Genomic DNA, 20,454 nt, shown 5'->3' with positions numbered 1-20,454 from the left:
AGAGGGAAATGCTGTACTGTTCAACTTTGCACCGTTTTACGTTAAGTGCGTGTCATCCTTTCGTCGAGGAGGAAAGGAAAACAATTTAAGTAAAAAAAAAAAAAAGTTTTTTTTTTTTGTATGTGTTTGTGCATCCTTGTTACTTTGGAAGAGGTAATGTTTCTTTTGTTATATTTTGGGGGAGATTGCTGAGTTATCTTTGTGAATCGGCATGAAGGCCGTCCATAGCGCTAGTTTGGAATTACAGGGTTTGGCGTTTGGACTGTTTAGAGGTTGTCCCTTTGTGTTGGTAGTGACTGTCTGGAGGGTTTGGCGGTTGAACTGGTTAGAGTTGCCCCTTTGTGTTGGTGGTGGGCTGTTTGTGGACTATATAAGGAGGAGGACTGAATAAACCTGGTAGCTGAGTTTGAGACGTCGTCCTGTCCCGTTCTGTTTCTTCGACTTTTATGTTTTTCTACCCCAGTCTCAGGTATATTCAACATGGTTACCACATCCTCATTTTTGCTCCCTCGATTTTCGCATAATGATGTCATGCAAGCGTCATGAAGTTGCCTACCGAGATCCTAGTGGCGTCACGTTCGCAGAGGTCAATAAGGCAGACTGCTCTCCAGCTTGAATCCAAGAAACTTCAGGAGCCATCCTTTGGATCATATTTTCTTTTTGAACTTCCACAATGCATCGCCAGGATTGTGACATTTGACTGAACGACACACTGGCCCTGGTGACACATTTTGTTGCCAGATCGTCACTTTTCATACGTAAGAGGTGTCAAAAACTAAAAACAGCAGTTGAAGATGCATTCTAGGCGTCGCAGTTAGGGCAACACACAATTTATCATACCTTTTGAAATGAGCAAGGACGTACTGCCTTGTGAAGAGTAGAGGCCACTCCCGTCGAATGTCACTGGCGCGGTTGTTCAGGGTGTTGACAGTGAGCCGCATGGCTGGATACACAGCCTTCATGAGATCATCTTGAATCTCTATGTCCTGCTCTTCTTGTGCTTTTAGGTTTTCTGCAGCAAGGACTTTCTTGACACGCTCGCACTCGTCCTTGTTGATGCTCTAACTGGCGGCTGCCACTCAGTAGAGCCATACGTTGTCCTTACAGTCGCTCTTTTTGTTGCTCCACCAGCAAGCTCGACAGCAAGACGCTTACAACCTCGCCGTGCGTTGACAATTCGGCACTCTATCTTGTGTGGCAGTTCATGATACGTTGAAGCTCCCGACGAAGTGGCCACCGGACCACGAAGCGCTAGAGGGTACTTCTCACCAATGTGGCTGGCCACAGCACGAATGCCTTTGGCGGTCGGACGCGGCGCCACCTTACACATCGCAGTAGCAATCATCCGCACCAGTTCCTTATGTTCGGTTGCCTTGAGAGCTGTTGATGAGTTTAGTGCTGTCAAAACTTCGGTAGGCAATGATGTTGAACGATAGATGGTTCAAAAACTGTGATGGAGTGTTTCCGTATGTTGAAGATGTTGAAGGCCTTTCTGTAAACAAAGGAGAATTTAGGGGCACACTTAGATTTCTATTCGCAGGCTCGATTGCGCTAATAGTATGTCCCGTGACCTGATGCCAGATTTACATGACGCCTGATGCAGGGCCGGCCCTAGGGGTGGGCGACCTCACTCTTAGAAAAAAGGGTACGGATAGTCCTCCCTTAGGGGAGGAACGGTCTTGTAACCTATGTTCCTTTAGAAAGGGAGAAACGTTCGTCCCTGAAGCAGGGGAGTAAAGTTCCTCCGTCGCTTGCATCTCAATATGGCGGCCCCGAATCGAGCAAATCGAGCCCAATAAGGCTTGACGAGGACGCTACGTCTCTCGTACAAGACGAGAGCAGCAGATAAAAGCGTAACACGAGCTTTCCGCAAACTATGTTTATTTCCGAAGCCAGATTCCCCCCACAGGTACAGAAACTTCCGTTTCGAAAGCAGCTACTCAGTCTTCTCGTCGACAGCACTGCGATGTTAAACGGAGACAACCGATACCCAGTTACTTCGCGCACTTTGCGTCTTACCTTTGGTGTTCCTCGAGTCACAATTCCTTCGTCAACCGCACATCACGGACAAGGGCAAACTCAATCCGCGAAACCAAAAGCCGCTCTCGAAAGAACACGAAGCCGCTGTTCATCGCAACGTTAAAGTTCATCGCGTAGCGTGAAAGGTTAATTCGCTAGCCACCAGATGGCGGGGTCAAGCAGAGTAGTTGCAAGTAGCTAGGGTAGGTGGCGCTAGGTACCGCCCAGTTCATGTTCTACAAAAAATAATTAGCTCTTCTCAGGCCGCTACGGCGCTTGGGGATCCTCTACTATACACACATTACTCTTATTACCCTATTAATAACATCAGGTGAACATACATTGAGCACATACACGGCACACACAAATGTCACTACAACAGAACACCACACTAACCCGAACACTCCACCCGTGCTCTGCGTTTCCGTCTTTTATACTGGTCGTTTTGAACGTACGGAACTTTTCGGTGACTCCCTAAGCAACAAAAAATATTCCCAGCATGTTGATTTTTTCCGAGCAATGTCATACCTCTGAGAGTATTTTGAATGGCTCAGGGGATTAATCTCTTATTAAGAAGTAAACGCTCGATCATGCCGTAATTATTTGAAAGCCAATAAATCAAGCCGCTCCAATGCGGTTCGAAGCCATGAATTTGTTTCCCCACATGGCACGTCGTAGCCTGTATTTCTATTGGTTTTTCTATTTGTGCTGTTCGCGCAAAGCTGCAATTGCCGTCTTGAATTAATTTCTGTAGAGCGGATATTCACTCAGCTGGAAGTGATGCTTCACGGGCTGAGAAATCGCTTTTCGATCAACTTGAATGCAGTCAAAGCCGCGACTTGCGGCGGGTGTTAAGTGTACGGAGCTACGCCGTGGTGAGCCCGAAAACGTCTAGCGCTCATCCCAGCGCGCCACGGGGGGCAGCTTCTCCAGCACCCGTAGTATATTTAAACAGCAAAATAAAGGGTAGCTTTTTTTTTTCGATTTCACCTACTATTGTTTTTTAATGCCGAAATTCCATACTGTAAATATACGTACTTTCCGTCACGATTTCGTACTGTTCAGTCCTTGCCTCAGAGCTCAATCGCTCTCGGGGACAAGACAATTCCGACAGTCACATTGGCCACCGTACGATAGCGATAGGAGCTTCTATTGTTCAGACCAGCGTTCCAACATGACTATCCGCACGCTGATCGATTGCACGTAATCCCTCAAGTAGTATTAAACACTTTAATGTAAAGCGGAATGTCAACCTGCGACACCAAGCACCCTCCGATCACGGCCCGACCAGCGGCATCAATGCCCGACAGTTTACAATCTCATCTTCTTGTTACACCAGTGATACGCGAACACACGGTCACATCGGCGATAATTCCAGTCTTCGGTTCACAACCCACAACACTGCCATCACGATGTTGCAGCTATGTTGCTGACACGCAGAAATACAGAACCACGTTGAACGCCGGTTGCACTCGGCATCGGAACAGAACCGAACCCAGAACGGAAGGCACCTAGGCAGCCGGCAGCAAAACCTGCCTGTCTTGGACGCAGTTCCTGCGGTTTCCATAACGTCGAAAACGTCGTCGCAGTTCCGCGTGGTTTCGCTACTGTAGCGACTGTTGCGTGCCGCGCGAGTCCCGCAATCCGGAGACGGCATGGAGAATAGAAGGGTAGGAGAGGGCATGACGTCAGCCGCGTAGCCTCCACAAGCCATGCTCCCTTGACGCCTCGCCTCTTTCTCATTTTCCTCCTTACTCTCACCACATCACGTGACCGTAGCTATAGCCTTCGCGTAGCCTTCGATCTGATAAAACCTACCGGACGCAGCGCGCGCAAGCCTGCAAGGAATCCTCCTACAATCAACCATCCATCTCGCACGTGACATGTCACGCGCACCAATCGCCAGACAGATCTGCGGTCACGCTGGGCACAAAATCGTTTAAATTTTTTACGACTAGGCTTCACCAATATTGTAACGTGCCCCCTCCTAGTACTTCTAACCTCCTTGGGAGACGGCCATCCCCCATCCCCCAGTGTACGTGGCGCTGCTGGCACTGCTCCGGAACTTCGCTGTTTCTAGCGGCTTCGTTTGCTCGTTTGATAAAATTAGTGATAAAAACGTCAGTGCAAGCGAAATGTTCTGCACGCTTAGACTAGAAGACGGAATTACAGGCGGCCTTTGCTGCCGCTGAAGCTCAATCAACTCAACATTAATTTATTAAACAACGTGCGCGACCTGCTCGAAAAACGAAACCGAAAGATTAGTTGGGAGGGCGAAAGCTTTCTCCCGTCTGCCTGGAGAAGGAGGAAAACGTTTCGTTCCTCCCTGTTTCTCGTGTCCGCTTGGGGGCGCGTCAGTAGAAGGGAGGAAGACGCGCTGTTGCTACTTTTTTCCTCCATTTTTTCTAAGAGTGCTGGGCGGTCGCCCAGGGTGCCATCAAAAGCGGGGCACCGCTGTGCCCCCTATTGAATATTTTAGCTTTTTGATTTATTTGAACACTGCGCCCGACACAATGTGATATGCTCGATCGCCGTTCGTTTTTAGAATAAGGTTCTCGCCTGAGAAAACGCTCGTGTTGGGCCACTACTCACATGTTCACTAACAATGTGATGTCGTACTAGTAGATAGGGGGTGCGTAGAAAAAAAAGGGGGGGGGGTGCACGGCCGGCGTTCACCCAGGGCGCTTGATGGTGTAGGGCCGGTCCTGGTCTGTTGAGCTTCAACATAGCAGCTTCTCATGAAGAGTAACTTTTACTGAATGTCAACGATTTAAAAAAGTCATAAGTATGGAAGATACTAATAAATGCGTGGCACATTTGTGCGTATCTGCTATCTATATTAGATGATTCAGAAGGATGGACAAGAAAGCAGAGCGAGATACAAAATGTTGAAATACAAAATGAAAGCTTGGATTTTACGACACCGCATTATAACATTGTGCTGCAAGATTTTGAAAATTACCGATGTAAGGAGATAACTTATATGCAGCAGTATAAAATTTCATTACCCTGGAATGTTTATTTCGACCATGTGGGGCGTATACAAAAGGAAGGAACTGTTGAACAGTCAAAAACAGAGAGAAAGGCTGCTTTAGTTTTCTTTAAAAAAGTTATGGCAAAAGTTAGCTAGCTTCCCTTCTTTCATCTTAGAACTGAATTGTCCAAGAGGTTTTTTTATCACTTAATTTGCTTATTAATAATTATGGACACTGAAGGTGCTTCAATGATATAATGTCACAATCACTCTCCTTATGGTGTGCACTATGTAATGCAACCTGTTCACTCTTTGCTTCACCAGACTTCGTCTATGCATTCTGCACTGTTTTTATCACCCTAGGTACAACACTGAAACTGCATCAGAAGGAATGTTAAAAAGGGGTGCAGCGATTTCCAGACTTGATCAAAAATTTGTGGATGTTGCCCTGTGACATTTCGGAACTAAAGACCAGAAAACCGATTTCGCCGCCGTGCCCTAGTTGTTTAAAAGAAGATAAATATTGGCATTTCTGGCACCCCTCAACTCACTCCTAGCCTTCAGGGTCACACCTGGTTGAACTTCTAGTGACGTCATTCGGAGTGCCGTGTAGCTTCCCGTGTGCTCTCTCGGAGGACGCTTCCTTTCCCTTTCTCTGCTACATTAGCGGGCGTCATGCTGCAGCTTAGATCCTAGCGTAAGCTGCTTGCCCTAGTTCCTTCGGCTGCCACTCGCGCCTGCAGGTGGGGGAAAAAGCTCGACTTTTGCTTTGCGGTTATGCAGCAAAATCGAGACATTTTTTTAATGAAGGAGATGTTTTCTATCCTCCGGGACACGATAAACAACATAAAAATGACCAGATGCAAATTCTTTTAATCTTAAAATCGTTCCACCCCCCTCCCCCCCATTAACAACTCTTGTAAATCAAAAGGGGTTGTATGAAAAGTCTTCATGAAAATAATTACACAAAGCTTTCCATTTCTTCACTTCACCACTTATACAAAATGTAACGGCTCTGAACTATGATAAGGGTAAAGCAAAGTCGATCACTGGCAAAACAAGCTGTTGAGCGTGTTTAGCATAATAAAACTAAAGTGCAAAGAACGAAAGTAACTAAAAGACGGAACAAGCATTAACTAGCCAGTGACAATTAAACACATTAAAAGTAATTTGCGCTATTTGTTTTTGTGAACAATAGTCCTGGTTGTTATAACTACTCGGCCTTACATGTGACACCTATTTGCAACCAAGTTTATAATATAGCTCATATCAAAAGACAAACTATAAGTGTAGCACCTCACACCAGTGCTACACTTTCAGAAATTGTGCAGTATCATGTTCGTTAAGCAAACAGGTTTAAAGAATGCACTTTGCAAAGAAAAACACACCCGCATTTGGGACGTCCGAGTTTGCAGATGTCACCAGGAACACATGGTTGAGTTCCCCAAGAGGGCTTTGCAACAGGCACTGGAAGCTAGCCTCTGACACCTCTGTTCCATCCTTAAGAAGTACCTGTAACATTTGAAACAAAGTTTTAGAAGTGTAATTGTCCAAACAGGACAAAGCCTTTTTGAACTTGCCTTAAGGTTGCTGCCTGGAGAGCACATTCCTTCTTCAACAAACTTCTTTTTGAGATCTTCAAAATCCGAAACTGACACTAGCTTCTTGATCCGATGGTCTTGGCTCCATAGTTTGACTAACATCTATCGAACAGAAGCAAAACTAGGTGAGGGACCACAGTACTACTTCCATTATCAAGCACAACATATGCTTCCAAATGCAACAAGCAATCTAAGAGACTGCATAACGCAAACATCTAGTTAGCAACTTGAAATTAGCATATACTAAAAAGCATGCTGAGGCCAACAAAAAATGGTTGGCATTTTTCCAACTCCATGGATCATGATTGGTGGTTCCCTGCTCTTAACTTCTCTCTATTCGCCCTACAGAACTGGGAGGCTGGAGGAAAGCGTAGATGGGGGTCCTCTCCTGTAACTCAAGACATGCAATATTGAAAACGTACAGAGTAACAGAGTATGTCACACATACCTTGAGGAAGCAGACCAGACGACTGATGATCGCAAACGAATTACCAAAGATCCAAGGACATGGTACGGAGTGTACGCTTGTGTATCACATAGTTCAGTCGGAAGCACAACACGGAATTCCGAGAATGTGCTGTCAGAAAGCTTGTGGACTCGATAGTTGGGAAGGAACATAGAGTCGACTTTCTTGACAAGCAGGCAGGGAGTCACATCGCGCCTAGCAACTATCATCTTGATCTCACCAAAACATGGGTCAAAGGCTTCTTTCCCAAGAAGGATGTAAGTGCCGGGCTTATAACAAGTGCCACGAATTGTGACCATTGGAGCATAGAACAGTCCTGAGAGTTCGGTGAAAAACCTTTGCAGGATCTCACATTGAGACTGATCTGCATTCTTTATTTCCGAAAGTGGAACCAACTCCTTGAAATGAACGGGTGGTTCACAGAGGCCAGCACATTGCAAGTACGCTTGCAAAAGTTGGTGCTTTTCGGCCAGCGATTTGGTGAGGTTTATGAAGTCCCCAGACGATCTCACACACCTTTTAAAAAAACGGTGTTTACTCTCGAACCGTAATGTCCATGTCCTAATTAGTGGTCCGAACTGTCTGATCAGGTACGGATAATGTATCAGGTAGTGGTGTTTCGGTCGCAGCTGCACATCCGGGAACAGTTTCCTCCTTTCGTCAATGTACTGAGCGATAAGAAGAGAGAGCACAGACACCTGACTTTCAGAAATGGTTGGTGCCATAACAAGCTCAACGATCTCCTGAAGGGCCAGAAGAAGCTGCCAGACGTCGTCTGAAGCATCACGCACCTTGTCCCCAATGATCATCGGAAAGAGAAACAGAAGCGTGCAATTCTGCATTGCATTTCTACCAAGACATTTTCCACTCGGCGGTACACGAGCAGGCTTATTTTTTATGTCATGGACCGAGTGCTTAAACTTTGATTGTATTACAATGTTCAAATGGCAATATGTGAACCATTTAAGTTCCTTAACCAGGTGGTTGATCATAAGAGCCATGTCATAGTCGACAATTCCTTCTAAAAGATCATGCCCCAAGCATGGTGGTAGGCCTGGCATGCAAACATGAAAATCTGACAACTCGTTAAAGGGCGAGTTCTTCTTAACACCCTTGTAGTGTTTCAAGTTTGGATCTTCTTGAATCTACTGTACCGCAAAGTCATACGACTCAACCGTTCGGATGTTGCTCTCTAACTGACCACTTCGAAATGCATCTAAGGTAATGTCACAAAAGCGACAAATGTTTGCACCCTTCGAAAAATTTTCCAAGAATTAAGCCACCCAGGAAATGGCTACCAAGATTGTTTCCGGCAACAAAAGCTAGAGAAACATTGTAGTGGCAACCATTGGTCGAAATTCCTTCATCTTCCAAGGTCTTTAAGTCTTGGATCAGTCTCCCAAAGATAGCATCACTGCCAAAATGCCTCACATCTTTCTCATAGCAAAGAAGAACAAGTTGCTGTTGATCTACCCGTGACCTCACAAAAGCAGGAAGGTTTCCGAGGCTAAGATACACTGCCAACATCTTGTATGTCCCACGACTTGGACCCAATGTATTTGCCACCTCAAATGCATCCTGATACAAGATAAGGGAGAGCTTCCTGTGACCACAGTCTTGCTACTTTGCAAAGACCTCACCATCGGTGAAATCGGCATACACAGAGTCTTGACGAGGCCTGGGCATGAACACGAGGCAGTGTACAACCGTCTTATCTGTCAGCATCGATTCAAGTGTCTTCATAACAGGCACATAGTGATAATGCCTTGCTTCATTGGATGCATCCATTCCCAGACTTATCGAAAAAGGTGCAACATGTGGCAGGTTTTCACTATAGAACTTAGTCCTGCAATAAATGGATCGCAATGCATCATCCTTAGATAGAGCACAGTGGAAAGGGTCTTTCTGGAAACTTTGACAAATTACTTGTTCCCTTTCTTCATCACTCGTGGCATTTGTGATACCTTCAATCACATTCTTTTGTAATTCCTGTTGGGACAAACCATAAAGTCTCTGCAAGTCTTGGACTATTTCTTGAACCACAGTGTTTGGTACTAAGTGCTTTGCCTCCAGTTTCAACAAGAACAGTGCGAAACTCTTCTGGAAGTTGGCATCTTCAAAGAAAACACTCTCTTCTTCTTACCCCTCTTGAGGCGAGGTCCCGATGCTGGAACCTGGTTCTAACTGTTCCACACGACTTGTGCTTATGGGATTCTTAGGCGAGTCACCCATGACAGTTGGACCATCAGATCCCTTTACAAAGGCACTTTGCAACAGATCTTTCTTGTGGCGATGGTATAAAGAGAGGTGGTTCTTGATAGAGCCCAGTGTGGTGAGCTTGCTGGAACAATCCTCATAAGGGCACTGCACTGGCTCCCTGTGTCTGAGATGCTCCCTAAGATGTTCCATTAAGGCATGGCGATCATTAAGTACTGCAGAACAATTTACTTGCGTGCATGAGCTAGTGGATGCAGATGGTGCATGTGAACTCTGAAGAGGCCTGTGACACCTGTTAACGTGACTTCGTAAAGCTGCAAAGTTTTGAAACGTTGCAGGGCAGTCATCAGTTCCACATGAAGCACGTCTCGCAGCTCCCTCATGAAGCAACGTATGGTTGAAGTATGCCTCCTGAGAACGGAACTTCTTTTCGCACAAGTTGCAACGATGCCGCATCTGATAAAAAATATTAAAACAAAAACTCTTTGATGCACAAATCAGCTGAGTGACAGAACTCAGCACGGACACACACAAAGGGGCAAAGGTTCTCTCATACTCCTATACGCTTTCACTAAAAAGGATTTCTGCACCACAGTGCCAAGAACAAGAGCGTGACAGGAGAGCAAGCTAAGTGATAACCAACAAAAAATAAAATTCCAGTAAGGTTAGATTTAGCAATAAAAATGTAGAGACCAAAACCAGCTAAATTTTCTCCACACTTCTAGAGCATCGTTTGCAGTCAATCACTAGCATACGGAACAAAGCACTGCCTCTACTATCCACAGATCACTGCTGAAAAACATTCAACCACTACTACCTCATAAACCTAACCTTGTCACAGCTACATGCCTACAGCCATACTCAGGCTATAATCACATTTATTCAGAAGGCTATAACCAGATTGCTCAGTGTTCTAAAAACATTGAGCGGCGATTTAGAGGTAAATGCGAAAGAAATGCGTCAGCATTTCCCTCTCTCCTTCCTGCCGGAACACAAGGACACAAGAACACACACGTTTTTCCACTGTGACACTCCTAATGCTAAAGCATTAAAATGCGTTAGCATTAGAAGCAACTGTTTGGAGAAGATAACCCTGGCGTTCTGTCCGGGGCGGTGAACACTAGAGGTGCACTGGGGGCCATAAATGTGTTCCTTGCTGCCGAGCGCCTGCTGAAGGCAAGCCTCAACAACGCTTCTGCCACGTGCATTCTATATATAAAAGAGTAACACGCAGGACACGCGTTAATGTCCTGTGATTGGATGCCCCGAATCCCGGCTATAGCGACAGAGCGTCGCTCTGGTAGTAAAAATCACTGCAGAGCCCTGAAATAATTATTCCCGCCCTTCATTGCCTACCGTATAGTACCAAGCAAGCACCCCCTCCAAATTTAGAGATTATCCAATCAAAATAGGGAGGGGGCCCTTACTTTGTTCGGGAACAACATTCAAGATGGCGATTATAAAATATTCAAGTTTCATAAAATGGGAGGGGGCGCTTACACGAGGGGGGGGGGGGGGGGGGCATACTCTTTATTTTACGGTAACCAGCCTCGCACATTTACGAGCATGCTTGTGAATGTGCGAGGCTGGATGCCCAATGTGCAAGTCTGGTCGCACATTCACGAGCACGACCGTGAATTGCGAGGCTGGCAACGTGATGATGGGCCGAAATAATTGTTTGAGGGCTCTTCTTTGTTTTTTTATTGGCAGAACAAAGCTCTGCCACTATGACCAGGTTTTGGGTCGTCCAATCAATGAACGTTAACGCGCGTATGGCAACTTACGGTAGAGCTGCACGACGTCGTGCGTGCAGCATTACTCTACATAAAAAGAGTGTCCTTCTCAGGCCATAAGCGGGAGTTCACTTTGAGAATGCGCAGCGTTCAGAGAGCTGCAGCGTGGCGTCCAGTGAATACCACTATTTACAATAGAGGTTTCAACTCGACAGGGGTAGCTTCGAAGTGCGTACATTCATTAGAAGCTCAAGTTATTTCGGGCATATCAGTCCCGATAAAATGGCATCCATTTAGCGCACAGATCACCCGGAGCCACGCAGCATCCGCAACACGCACACGAGTATTAAAAAGACGATGACTGATTACTGGCTTAGCATGGATAAGTTCACTCGGAGACTAAAACTATTGGACGATAATCCGTTACTATCCCTAAGAAGCAAAAGTCTGTATTATTTCTGTGCATCAAGCAGATACCACCTTTATTTGACCGCATGTTTAGCAAGCTGCCAAGATCAACCACACGGTCGAGTAGCAGAGGAAACCAGTGCTCCACCATGCTTTCAGATGCATTTAAAGTAGAGTAAAGCTATATGCCATACGTCGTGCAACTTGACCGGAAATGGCTGTACGCATGACGCGAAGAGGTCATGCCATTTGGGTAACCCTTTTCGGACGGCGCGTGTATCACCGGGGAGCTCGTTAATCATCATCATCATCATCATCTTCATCATCCTCATCCTCCTCCCCACCCTCGCCCGCCCCCCCCCCCCCCCCGGCCTGCGTTCACGCCGCGAAGCGGCGACAGTGTGCGGCTGCCAGGGATGGGCAAAAGACTTGCAACAATGTATCGAAATACAAAATACTTCGTCAAAAATGTAATTAATTACAAATCTAGTTACATTTTCAAAAAGCATTTAAGTACAAAATACAAATACAACCAAACGTATTTGGTTTCCTCCAAATACTTTTCCGAATACATTCCTCCGAATTTGCGTCAGCAACTTCAGGGCACCTGCAACGGGTTTCTAGGTACCTCATTTTAATTTTGCATCGTACACTCGGGAGTTAGTGTGCGAGGCTCTAGTAACGTAACAGAAATATAATCACACACACACAAAAAAAGGATGTGATCAGCTTGGACGTAATAGGTGAAAAAATACAGAGCTTCAATCAGCTTTTTTGTCGATTACATTTTGCTATAGACCAACAAAGACCGAGACGACCAAGACGCGCAGCACTACCTAAATAATTTGTTATGAAAACCTGGACGACCGCGCATTTAGAATGTTCCAGGCAAAAATATGAATGGAAATCAGGCTGCTAAGCATCACAAGTTGTCACAGACACTTATTTAGCCAGTCTGCCTGTGACCGTCGATTCGTCACTATTCTTGCCCTGGACTAGCACCGTAATCGCAAAGCATTCAACGCTTGTGCTTGACTGAGAGACACTGCATTCAGTGCAGAACGTAGTTTCCTTCCTGCTCTGGGCAGCGCCTTTAAAATAAAGCCAGAGGAGAAAAAGGAAAAATCCCATGGCCAAATAAAGGATGGAGACTATATCTTACAACCACAAGCATAAAAGCAAGAATTGTCGTGACACTAAATTTGAGGGATATATTTTCGCCCACAATATTGTATTCAATTACAATTGTATTTGAAATGCCCACGTTTTAGTATTTAAATACAATCGTGAAATACATTACCCAAGTTATAATTAAATACACATGCAAAATACACAAAGTATTTTAAATACGTATTTCAAATACTTCTATTTGCAATACTGCCCATCCCTGGCGGCTGCTAAGTACAAAACTATTTACCGCGGCATCCACTGGCAACCCACACACCGCCGTCCTCGATTGCACCACCGAAAAAGGAGTCCCATACCATTTAGTTAAGCCGAATTTCAATGATGACATTCGTTTTTTTTTAGTGTTTATTGTAAATGGGAAATGTAAATATCGCCAAATGCTCGACAAAACTAAATGTAAAAAAAAAAAAAAGGAATTTAAGCTCACACGGGGGATCGAACTATATATAGGGTCCGCTGCGAATCAAGCAGACATCTAACCACTGAACTACGCCACCGCTTGGGAAACTCGTAACCATTCGTTTTAAACGAGTTTCGCGTCGTGCGTATAGCCAATACCACCTAGAACAGAAGGCGCGCGCGTTTCCTCCTCTAAACGTCACCACTAGTAGATTCCCTCAGCGCCTCCTAGGTAGCCCGGATGAGCACCATCGTCTGCTACATCGTCGGCTCCATCGCCTGCTTCAGTGGTCGTGCTCAAAACGAGCTCGCATTGCTAGGACCGGCAATCTTGATGGTGCCGGATGCACGTTGCAAATGAATTGTGGTAGCTCGTTATTAGCTCGCGCTAAGCAGTCGCGCACTTAGCTGTGGCCTATACAAGGCTTAGCTCTATGCGCTTGGGAAGGCGAGACGCTACACGCTGGGCGTCCCGAACTTGGAATATACGACACGTTTAGAGAGAGCAAGCTAACACTGCGTTCGGAACAACTTAACGTTTACTTACTTACCTAAGAAAACAAGGCTGTCAACGCCGCTGACACGCGATAGCTACGTCGAGCTCGGATTCCGAAGTCCAGCAGCGGGCCTATTCCGCGGTTCCGCGCCAGACGCCAGCGCAATGCGCATGCGCGAGAGAGAGATGTCTTCCTGCGCGCGGCGAACCACGGCTCACGGGCGCTGTACTTCCGCGGTCTGATAGAATTCCATAAAAATTGCTGGGTTTTTGGAACTTCTGGACGTGTTAAATTTCTGTATACCAGTTGAACCGACTATAAATTATAATCTTGTAAGGCTCTTTTTATTGATTCGGATCAGCTCATGCTTATTGCTAAGTAGCAGGTTTCAATGCATATGGTACAGTTCCAGTTTTTGAACGCAAACAGCACATTAGATGCATTGCCAGAAAACGGGGCATGTTCTATTCGGTTTTTCCACGTAGATTGATGGAATTTTCTAACAGTGTACCCTTGACCTAGAGTTCCTGTATATGCTACCTACGGTAGCAGAGTTGCGCATGCAGCCTCGGCGGGTGGCCGTAGCGCCGGCTTCCCCGCACGCCCTGGATGCTTTGCTCCTTATGTGACTAAATTTGGCGAATAGCGGCGCCGCGCGCGCCGCCACGCATGGAAAACAGGAGAGGAGGTGAAGGAGGGCGAAAGCAGGGGAACATACGCCGGGGCGCGAGCAACGTCGGCGGAGCGACCGTAAAGGTGGCTTTCTTACACGGCGCCGGATGCTTTGCTCCTCACGTGATGGGTCTCGGCGAATAGCGGCGTGGCGGCGCGGGGAAAACAAATGCGGAACTCTGCTCCCCCGAAGGGGGAGCTATACAAGAACTCTACCTTGACCGTGTGTTAACTATTGACGCCACGAGCGCGATACGCATTGCGCTTCTCGCTGGCCGACTTTGGAGCGAGGGGTTTAGGTTCTTATACGCGCGATACGCATATAAGAATAGAATACTTGAAATATTAGCACGTATACAGTGTACAAGCAGTTGGCACTATCTAGTGGTAATTAGACGAAATTCGTATTGCCACGCACTGCCAAAGCCGTTGGAACTTGGAGTTGAACGCAGGTACGATCAGCCAATGTACACAGCTCGCCACTGTTAGTGCGAACATAGGATTAGCTATGTTTTTCTCCTAGACTCGAAAGACTATCAGTATAGATGAAGTTAGTGAAAGGCCAAAGACGCAGAGGGTGGCCCATTCTCGTTGTTCGGCTCATGCTGCACTCTTATTCACTGACTATACTCCCCTTAAAAGGATACTGAATTAAACATTTTAGTGCCCATAATAAGCGGCGCGCGATCTTTTCATGAGCTAGTAGCCGCAGGTATGCCAGAGCACACGCAGCGAAACTGACGTCATAGTCCTCCATTTACGCTTAAAGGGGCCCTGCAAGAACTTTTTGACTGGTTTTTACTTTGCACCGAACCTGAGCGCACTGAACGTGGTAACTTAGTGAAACTTTTCCTTTCTCGAATTTCGCTGTAGTTCAAAAGATATAGGCAAATTAAAATTACAAAAAGAAGCGAAAAATAACCTTCTCCATGACGTCCTTGGTTGCTTGGGTGGCCGTGAACTAGAGGAGGGGTAGTGAGCTCAGCGAGCGGTCACGGCTGCCGCACTCCGTGTCGACGGCGCGAGAGGGCCCCACTAAAGCATATTCTGGCGCCCTAATCGGGACACTTGGTGAAAAAGTCGGCGAGAAATTCGGCGGCTATGTTTGGCCGGCGCCAAGGTCAAGTGCGGTTTGACCAATCACGGCCTCCAGATATCTCGCCGGCGTTTCCGCCAAGTGTCCAGCTTAGGGCCCCTGGATAGGCTGTATAAAGCGGGCAGCCAGAGCTGCTCTCATTGCATTTGCTGCGCGATTAAAAAGCCTCTGACACGCCAAAAAAATTTTTTTTTTCATGCTAGGCGTTGAAATGACATTTCAGGACATTACACAAAATTTGTTTCACTATAGAGTTGCGTAGTTTTTTTTAATAAAAAATAGAAATTCGAGGCCCAATTCAAAGTTCCCGCCAGTGCACTGTGACGTTACAGTGTACCGCAAGGTGTCGGGGCGGTCAGAAAGGAGGCATCGTCGGGAGTCACGTGAGTTGTATCCCTCCTCGTGCTTACCGCGACCGCGTGTAATATTTTTTTTAAATAATTTTTTTTTAAATATTTTTTGTTATTCTCCGCACCTCCACGAGCGATCCAAGCAGACAAGGTTTCCTTTATTTGCTTTTCATCGCTTAATGTTGCTGTAAAGGTCAAAGAAGAGGAGTCAGTGAATTGACGTGATCAACTACAATGCCTAGAAGGTGCTGTGTGAGGGACTGTCCCGGTATTTCAGCAACTGAAGAAGAGATCCCACTGCACGCATTTCCGAGAGACATACAAGAGATGGACCGGTGGCTGACTGCGGTTCCCGCAGGACAGCTATTAGAATCCGTGGGTAGGCGATGGATATGCTCGATGCATTTTAGTGATGAAGATTACAACCCTAGGCGAAGTTTACTAAAACTCACAGGTCTCGATGTGAGACCTCAACTGCAGGTCTGTAAGTTTTCTGCTCATCTCCCTGCAGCAACGGCACTCAAGAGGCTTGAATTCAGGCACCACGACGCATCGGCTGCATGTGCACCTAGTACACAAGTTCTACTCATGTTCTAGACAAAACATGTACTTTATGCTTGACGTATACTTGTAGTTGGTACACTCACCAGTTCGTGTTCTTTAGACGGCAGGCATCTTCAGCCTGGAGAGTACCCGATGATTCAACGACCTCGGTGTCTGAACCTTGAGCAATGCGATCGGGCGTGTCGTATGCTAGCAATCCTAATTTCTGCGAGCGTTCTAAATTTTTCTTTTTTTTTTCAAAACTTGATAGCTTGTTTTGTGCCCAGTATTGGCGACGTGAGCGATCGAGAGTGTCGCTGTAGTCGGCCCACCACAATTGGCCGGATGCTGACTATGACGTCAGCAAAGGATGTCTCATCGACGAAAATAAGAGGAATGTAAGAACTGTAATTTTGACGGTGTTGGCAGTGTTGCTTTGAGATCGCTATGATTTCAGGCTTCCACCATGCTAATTACAAACACCATCGAACTTGTTGTTCACAAGGTAATGACGTCACGAAAGGTAACCGAACGAGGGCGCCACCGAAACATCTCGCCGCTAATAGCTCTGTATCATCGTACTGACGGCATGCACTCGTACACTGGCTTGTAATCGCAACGCTTTCATCATTGACCTCCATCACGTCGATCCACTGACTCTTCGTCCTCAACTTTTACAACACACAAACTAACCAATGGTGCAGCGATAAAGAGCTAGTGGAACTGAAACTTCGTTTTCTATGATCGCTCGTACGAAGAGCAGAATAAAAAAAAGATAAAAAAGTCTTAGGCACGGTCGCGGAGAGCACGAGGAGTGAAACTCACGTGACGTCCGGCGAACCCACTTTTAGTGACGTAGGTCGATGCCTCCCTTCTGACCGCCCCGACACCTTGCGGTACACTGTTACGTCACAGTGCACTGCCGGGAACTTTGAATTGGGCCTCGTATTTCTATTTTTTATAAAAAAAACTACGCAGCTCTATAGTGAAACAATTTTTGTGTAATGTCCTGATATGCCATTTCAACGCCTAGCATGAAAAAACAATTTTTTGGCGTGTCGGAGGCCTTTTAAACACTTATTCGGCTTGACACTTCATTGACCACGAACGATAGCGAACACGAGGTTAAGATCAGTTCAGAATGGGAGCCACTTCGCTCTGCCATTCCGTGAAACTGCCAAACCGCAAGACAAAGCTGCTCGCCGAAGGCCTTCGGAACGCTCGGAGCCGGTCGGATCCTCCTGTCCGTACGACCGCAGCGCCGCCGCGCACATCCGGGACCTTTCTTTGTCGGCGCCTGATCCCACTACTCCTTTCTAGTATGCGCAGCCTTTTCCACCGCTTGGTGGCGGGTATGTCGACGAGTAATTTCTTGTTTCCGTACTTTATAAATTGCATTTGATTCTTTTCTGATTTAAGAAACTGAAGAAAAACTACTTTTATAAATAGTTGAAACTGTTCGCGCCACTCATATTTTGTATTTCGACTAAAAAGAAGCATTTAGAGGCTCTGACCAGTAGTAAGCCCAGGACCAAATACGTCACATATCGCGCGCTTTCGGTATCGCGGGTCGCCCTCGTCGGTGAAGGAGGTTTCCGCGTCGTCCAAATAAAATATGATGCACTGATATTTAGTTTACCCATGCCCGCTGGCTTGCCCGAACCTCAAGAGACTTGGAAACCGCAAAAAAGGTGGACGCTTAAATAGGATTGCAGGGCCCCTTTAGGAGGACAGTGAAATGTACGGGCTCCAAGCAAAACGAAAATAAAGAAATGTTTTTCATCTTGAACGCTACGCCTTTGTTACGCCAATTAATCGCCTTCCTTTTTATCGCCAGACACCACTGTGGAGATGAAAAGCCTGTCTTTATTCTCCTCTTCCCCGGAGCCCATACATTTCACTCTCAACTTAAGTGTGAATCGGGGACCATGCGCGCTGCAGAACCCAGGGACCCCGGGTTCAATTTGGTTCAATCCCCATTCCTGCCCGTTTCGATCTGGATGAGCATCGTACCGGCGTGCGGTCGTGTATCGCTACTGCGTGGTGCACTAGCTAAATTGCTTATTTACAGTGGGTAACAATGTCGCTATGTTCTGGCAGACTAACTTCTTGCTGTATAAACTAACGACTATTTTTTTTTTTTTTTGAGGAACTATGACGTCAATTTTGTTGCTTGTGCTCACGCACACCGGCGGCTGTTGGCTCGTGAAAAGGTCGTGCTCCACTTATTATGGACAGTGAAATGTTTTGTTCAGCAATCCTTTAAGCTGAGACTGCTGTCAAAGCTACAAGCGCAGGCTAGCTCGCGCTTCTGGCTTTGAGATGTGCATTCCTAGAGCGAGTGCTCGTAAGAACGCTTCAAAACTGCGACCTCGAGCTTTCCTGCTTTTTGCCATCGGCTGCAGTCCCAGCGTAAGGACGAACAAAGTATAGAGCAGTGGGGCAGAAACGGAGAACTAACCTCAGCGGAAAAGTCTCGTATTTTTAAATAGATTTTCCAAGCAAACTGCAGAAAAGCGCCGCCGTCATGTTCGTGTTAACAGTGCCGAGCAGTGTAGTATACAAAAAAGCTTGCTTTGCAAAATCACGGCATATGGCGATTCCAAAGTGTGGTTGCTCGCCTATTAATTTGATAACCGACCGAATAAAACGAAAAATAAATTCCGTCTGGCTTAAAAACATGAGCATTAGCGATGCAACCAAAACGGCGTATTTTTTACCTGTGGTAAATTGGGAATTCTTGGGGCCACCAAGTTCCACTGGACCGATTCAGATCGTTCACTTGTAGCGTCGTCTGACAAAGTGTGTACCTGAAATAGGTATTAGAAACTAATCTTCCTCTCTTTCTTTCTTCTCTCGCCCGTTTCCTAATGGTTCATTCATTTAAGATAGACGCACGAACGGCAATCTAATTCTAGCAATGTGGGGCTAGCTTCCACCGATCTGCTGCACGAAAACCCCGGAAAAGTCCAACCCCTCGCAATAAGGTCGCGCAGAAAACCAGTGGGAAATCTTGCAACAAGCTAAGCAGAGCAGACGGTTTGCAGACGGCGTCAAGCACGTGCAGGCCCGCGTCCACTCGAGTGGTGACACGTGGCCCGGCTTAAACGCGCGAGTACGTTTCGGCCGTCTGCGTTCCCTAATCCGATTAAAGACTCGGATGACGGCATAAATCAGGATCGAGCTTTTCTGGGTTCCACAGCCCCGGCCGTGTTCCTGAACCGCGTCCGCGTACGCTCACTCGCCACACGTAAATATGAAAATACAAACAATTTTTTTTTGTAAAAAAAAAAAAAAAAAAAAAGATTTAGATGAATTCTGGAAGGTTCAGAAAATAACGAGCGCGCGGGAGGGTTACATCGTGTCTGGATTTAGAGAGCAGCTACCCTCCACCCTGTTCTCTATGTGCGACAACCCCGATGGCACTGAGAGATAGCGAGGGCAAAATCTATAATGCAACTGACATAGTCTGAGTACGATGCTGAGAAATGACAATTAAAAATGCTTAAAGGGAAACTGAAGCGGTTCTGTATTTGAGGAGACACTTAAATCGTCTTCGTTTGGCCTTCAGGATGATGAATATCGATATTTTTTTTTCTTTTTTTAATTTGTGCATGAAGACTGCAGAAAATCCTTTTTGAGGCAGCGGTCACACGGCGGCCATCGTGAAGAAAACTTAAAATTTGATCCCTAGATGGCGACACCAATCTGTGTGACCGAGAAACTGTGGTATGGCTCGCGGCGCCGATGTTCCGGCTAGCCTCCTGAGCACTTTGCACGGTCACCGCGTGATCTCGCCCGCGTCAAGCGGTGTTATTGCTGCCCAGTTTGCTCCGCTAGCCCAGCCCACTCATCTCCACTAGAGGGGGCTGGATGGCGCATTGAGCCAGAGCATTGAGCTAGAGTGCCTTCATACACACGCGCGCTTTTGCTTGAGTGGTGACATCTCAGCCATTTTTCCGCTCAATCGTTTTTTTTATGCCTTTTGAAGTGCGCGCAATCCGGTGTCGCTCAGCTCGAGCGCGTAGCTTTGGCTAATGCATAGACGCCATTTTACCGCCCGATTCACGCACCGAGTGCGCGAGAACGTCACGCGCTGGCACATTCAGGGCAACAATGGATGTCCTCACCCTGAGACAGAGAGACATCTAGGCACCCTACATTGAGCAAACAGGTCTGAAGTCACCGGAAGTGAGCGGCTTGTCCCGGAAGTGAGCGCTTGGCAGGCTTTGTAACCCTTCCGAGTGCTGGTTCGAAAAGCGTCGAGGGCGCTGGATTATCTCTTGTTCCC

This window comes from Ixodes scapularis, unplaced genomic scaffold, assembly GCF_016920785.2.
Source record: "Ixodes scapularis isolate PalLabHiFi unplaced genomic scaffold, ASM1692078v2 ptg000324l_1___fragment_1__unscaffolded, whole genome shotgun sequence".
Taxonomy (NCBI): domain Eukaryota; kingdom Metazoa; phylum Arthropoda; class Arachnida; order Ixodida; family Ixodidae; genus Ixodes; species Ixodes scapularis.
The sequence above is the reverse complement of the archived record's forward strand: the minus strand, read 5'-3'. Positions refer to the sequence as shown.